The following is a 5,924-nucleotide window of genomic DNA, read 5'->3' as shown; positions in this document are numbered from 1 at the left end:
TAGTTCATCTCTCTTCTTCCTGGCATTAAAAGAGGGGCTTCGATTGTAATTGCATGTGGTTCATCAATAGCTAAACCCATTACCTCAAGAAATACAGCAGAGTTTTTACTTTACACAAATTTGTGTTAAAATACAATTCCCAAGGACCCATTTCAAAACTGAACAAATATCTGGTATTTTTATCTGAAAAAAAGTGGTAATTCTAACTTCAGCTGTCACCTCACTTTTTTTACATTCCTCTTTCCCCCTTCCTTCTATGTTCATGTCCTTTTCCCCAACCAGATCCAGCTCCTGGGGTGCAGCAGCATTCCCTGCTATCCATTGCCCTTTGGGCAGGGCTACCGTCACATTCATGGGTCCTTCGCTGTTATGTAAATGCAGCGATTAATGTTGATGGGGCACACAAAGGAAAGCAACTCCTGCGCTGAAAAAAACAAACATAAGAAAACCGGCTGCCACTCGCTTTCATATGCGCAGTGCAATACCATAAATGGACTGGATTACTGACCGGCAGCCCCAGGCCTGGCCATTTCACGCACCTGACTGAAAGGGGGAGGGGGGGGGGGCTTGCAGCAGAATGGTTGTTGAACGCCTAATCAACAGTGCAGGGTCTCATTATGAGTGGGTGAATTTTACCCAGAGCGATGACTCTGGGTGGAATTCCACTGCCCGCAATTTCCATTGTCTGCAGGTCTGACATTTTCGGGTGCGCCTACTCCAGACCCGATAATTCCTGAGTTGCGGACACCTAACCATGTTACAAGTTATGGGGGCTAGGGGTTGTGGCAGGAGCACAGCGCAGCACGTCTGACACCTTCAGCATCACTGGAGGAGCCGTCTGAATGCATTTTGGCTGAGTATATAGAATGGGGGTGTGTGAAACTATACAACTCCTCTTCCATACTCATGAACTTGAGTAAATCAACTTTACAAATCCTGATATTTTTTTATCAATAACATACATCCAAACCTCCGAAAAGTCTTTGTATTCAGTGGAAAAAAAATCGGAAATATGAATAGTGCAGCGTTTCGTGATTAATTGCCTCTTGGCAGTTTATGTAGAGTATATTCAACAAAATAAATGGAACTTCATTACGATTTTTTTTTGTTTTTACTGTGCATTCAACTTGTAATTCCGCTTATTGCAGGCCTGAAAAGCTATTTTTTATTAAATATGCTTGATGTGAAAATATTTCATTATTTTGCAGTTTAAGTTCAAAACTTTGATGTTCGCCCAATGGGCCTGGCTGACATACATTGTTCCCAAACCGATAAAATGAGGCATTAAATCTAGTACATGGAATCAACAGACATTCATTTTTAGGTCTCGCAGACCTAGCCTAGAGCGCGCTCAGCGAGGCTTATTGTCGTGGATATACTTTCGGAAGGGGACTTGAAACCCCGCCCACCTTTTTGATTCGCTGGCGTCATCCTCCATGCTAAACGTTGGCTCACGATTGAAAGGAGGCTTCTAAGTCCCTCCTAGTTACCGGCCTGCCTCCTTTTGGCCCCGCCCACCCAGACTGGCTCGTTTCCTGGAGGAGTTACACGGTCTCCTTTAAATCTCGTTAAGCATTATTACTTTCTTTTCACCGTTTTGGTCCATTGGCACTTATTCTTCATTTCACAATTTATTTATCTCCACGTAACTAAAACTGTGCGAATCTCAGCTTCATCATCTCCCTGGGGCTCACATTAAAATATGTAATTATGTGATGTGTAGATATGCGTGATCTCAAAATGAACGGTGGCATTTAGTTAAAGGTTTCCATCAGACCACCATCACGTTCTGGATGCTGTTGTCCGACTCCACGGGAGCACCACAACAACACAGTTCGGTGTACACCGACTCAATTTTAAATGATCCAGTTGCAATTAACACGTAATACGTTCAAAGAGTCAGGGACCTGGGTTTCTGCTGTCGAATAACGCAGAATAAGATCATATATATACAAGCGAGAATTATCCGCTACACCAGGCCACATCGAGCATATCAAAGTTAATTCGAAGTAATAATCATAACAAATAAAACAATTTAAATTACAGCGGGTCCCCCACAACAACACATCTCCCCTCCCAAAAAATCTCTCCCCTGCCTGTGTTAGACTGTTTCTGCGGATAGTAAATTGACACCAGCACAATGTTTTCTTCCGTGCAGATATTTCACTATTTTGATTTCGGTCTTCAGAATCTTGGTGTTGTAAAGGGTGGGCCTCCTGCCTAGTCACAAGAAACGTACTTTTATGGTGTGTGTTCACACGCATGTGACTTAGGAATGTGGCCTGCATTGTGCATGTCAGGTGCCGTTGTATGTCTGTCCTCGGGGCCTGTTACAGCTCACTGGAAGTAAGTCGCAGGCAGTGTTGCCAGATTTTTACCCACCAACTCTGCATGTTGTTAACCCCTCTTTCCCACCACCACTCGGTCCTTGATTGCACATGGACCTGCCCCCTTCCCATGTCTTTTCATTGGTGCTTACCCCGTAGTGAAGACCAGCGGGGTAGCACTGTGGGGCTGTGTGCGAGGAGAACTTTGTGCACAGCCAAAATGCCGGTGCACACGTATGCTTTGAGCACAGAAGCAGAGAAGAGTGCAAATAAGTGGTGAATGTTGCACAAATGCTGTGAAGCATGCATGCTTGTGTGAAATTGTGTGTGCAGGAGTAAACGGGTGTTTCATGGACAAATTGTGCTCACATGCGTGAACACATAACACTGGCAGCCACTTCCACAAGAAGAACAAGCATTTGCATGCAACAGGTCTCGCATTTACGCGAGTTTGAGCTATTGGCATTGTAAATGACAATGCCTTTTATTTATGTTTACGCTTTTGAAGCATAAATAAAATGCGCTGTCATTTACAATGCCAATAGCTTAAACTTGCTTGCGTAAATGCTAGACCTATTGCATTGCAAATGCTTGTTTTTTTATCTCAGAGATGCGCTGTATACAGAAAGCAACGGCAGCAGGCTATTTATAGGTTTTAGTCAAAACCAAAAACGCAAGTCAGAGCTATTGCCTTTGCGTGTTTGAGCACATCCCTGCACCAAGGGGGAGCACATCTCACGCCTGCAGCAGTTTTTGCCACAGTGCACGTTAGCTGTCAATATGCAACATGCAGGTTTGTAATGTTTGAGGCAGCCTCTCAGCCTGCGTCACTGGTGCAATGGTATAAAAATGTACCTTATTGTAGATTACTTTTCAATAATATTGTGTGTGAGTCAAAATCTAGAAATATGAGCTTGCTCTGGGTTTCTCTCTTGTGCTGAAGCTTTGCCCAGAGGCATGGTACATCCTCAACTCTGATTACAGTGCCTGACATAACATTGACCTGAGCACTGCCCACTTCAACTGTGAATAGGCCATTCCCTGAAGAGGCGGGTTTACAATTCTGAATATCGTAAAAGCTACTTTGGACCGAAGTGACACGCGGACATTAAGACAAGTTAGGGTAAAGGCATTGGTTGCTGTGAGACTGGTCGGTGTAGTATTGAGTCAATGTAACAGCGTTACAGTAAGGGTGGGGTATCTTCTAGGTGAGGCACAGGGCTATTTCTCAGCTCACCACTGTCTGAGGATGACAATGAATGATTAGCAGAAAGTGTGATTACGAATTGCACTTATTCAATAACTTCCCAAAATGGACCACCTTGATGTACCAATTTAATGCACTTAGGGTAGACCTGAGTAGAAAATTGCGCCTTTGAACATTATTGTATTAAAGATCATCATGCCAGTAACACAATGCATTGAATGTGGAGGAAATTCGAGGGAGGAGCCTAGCGCTTGACCAAGATGGCCGCGTGAGCTCTGAGCTCCCGAGACCCTCGCGCCCTCCGTCGACTATCCTGTCTCTAATCCTGTCTGTATGCATGGCATCGTGTAGATGACCTGTCAGGGAGGCGATTGATGCTACCCGCGGTCGGATCGCCCACCGGGAACCGGAGTTATGCATGGCGGAAGATTGCGGCCTATCTCCGAGGGATGCCAGGGGCTAGAGTTGGCAGGATGCCCGACTTCTAGTTGAACAACAACGGCCAGGCGAGGTGTGAACTGTCGGATGGAGGTCCCCGTCCTTTCACTTTCGATTTCTCTCCCTTTGTCTGCCCTGCCCCTGGAGAGCTCTTGGTGGCTTTATTATCCTTTGGACGCTCTACATGCTACTCTGGCGGCCCATTGCAGAACTGATTACTCCTGATTCCTCTCGTTGAGAGAGGGCCGTCTTATCTGAACCGACCTGCTTGGTACCAACCATGTCAGGCAAAGCAGAGGTGGATCGGCTGAAGCCTAAGTCTACCAGGCGGGGAGCCTATACTCAAGTCAATAACATGGACCGCTATGCTCTGCAGAAGGGATCACCGAGTGGGTCGAGCCAGCCGCCGGATACCCAGAAGGAGGCCTCGCCCTTGGCCCCGGAGCTCTCGCTGCAGGATGTCATGGGCGCGCTCGAAGGGATGCAGACTTCGATTGGGAGACAGTTTGATGCCCTGGCGCATAAGGTGGATGCCATCTTGGTGGATGTTAACCTGATCCGTGCGGACTTGGGCAAAATGAATGAACGGGTTAAAACCCTGGACCTCAAGACCACGGGCCTCGCCGATGATGTCACGGAACTGCAGACCGAGGTTCGTAAGCTGAGGACTGAGAGTGATCTCGCCGCCCGCCGGCTGGAGGACTTCGAGAGCCGGGCCAGGCGCAACAACGTGCGCGTTATCGGGGTCCCGGAGTCCTCGGATGAGGCTTCGGTTGACCTGCTCGTCGAGGACTTGGTTCTTAACCATCTGCAGCCTAAGGGTCTTGGGAAGTTCTTTGCGGTTGAAAGGGCCCATAGAGTGCCGGGTGGGAGGCCCAAGGTGGGAGCCCCACCGAGGCCGATTGTCGCCCGGCTCTTTCATTTTCGAGATCGGGACGCTATCCTGCAAGCATCGAGGGTGACGGGCCCGGTCCCCTTCCAGAATGCGTCGGTGAATTTCTATCCGGACTTCACCCAGCAGGTGCAGAGGCAGAGACAGGGCTTTCTGGGGGTGAAGAGGCGACTTCGGGAGAGGGATCTGAAGTATGCCATGCTCTTCCCTGCCAGACTACGTGTGGTGTACGAAGATCGGACATTCTTCTTTGAGTCTCCTGTCATGGCCGATGAATGGCTGGACGCTTTGCCCCGGCGGCGGACGGGAGAGGACACTGCCGCGGATGGGGACAGTGGCCGGGATGGGCAAGGCTGATATTTCGGAGCCGGTCTGACTCGATTTGACTTTATTTGATGACTTGATTAGAGTGCAGTAAATGCGGAGGGTTGCGGGAGGACGAGGGGAGCTCTTTCCTCCCTTAGGGTGCTTTTTGTAGATTTTGGGTTTTGTAGGGTGACAGGCACACTGCAAGTTGGGGGGGCTTTGTAAGCTGCAGCAGGGGTGCAGGGTGGGGGGGATGGTTGGGATTTTGGGGTTGTTGTTGGGGGGTCTGTTTCTGCAAGGCGTAGTGATCATCTTCGGTATTGTCCCATGGTGGCTCTTCGGGGGGGGTGGGCCTCTTTGTGTTTGGGGATGGGGGGTAGAGGTTTAAGTGTTATTAGCTGGAATGTTAATGGTTTGGGGGATCGCATTAAGCGCGGGATAGTTTTGCAACACTTGAAACGGTCAATGCCAGATGTTGCCCTACTGCAGGAGACACACCTTATAGGTAACACGTGCTATGCTCTCAATAGGAAGGGTTATAAATTCATAGCTCATTCGGGATTTTCCTCCGGGTCTAGGGGTGTGGGCATCCTTGTCAGGGCCTCGCTACCATTTGAGGTGGACTCCACCGTTGTTGACGATAGGGGGGGGTTTGTGGCGGTGGCGGGGAGGTGGGAAGGTAGAACTTTGGTTTTAGTTTCGGTTTATGTCCCCCCAGCCCTGCAGGCCTCCACGTTTGTAGATCTGGGTAGGG

This window comes from Triturus cristatus, chromosome 7 (assembly GCF_964204655.1).
Source record: "Triturus cristatus chromosome 7, aTriCri1.1, whole genome shotgun sequence".
NCBI lineage: Eukaryota > Metazoa > Chordata > Amphibia > Caudata > Salamandridae > Triturus > Triturus cristatus.
The sequence above is the reverse complement of the archived record's forward strand: the minus strand, read 5'-3'. Positions refer to the sequence as shown.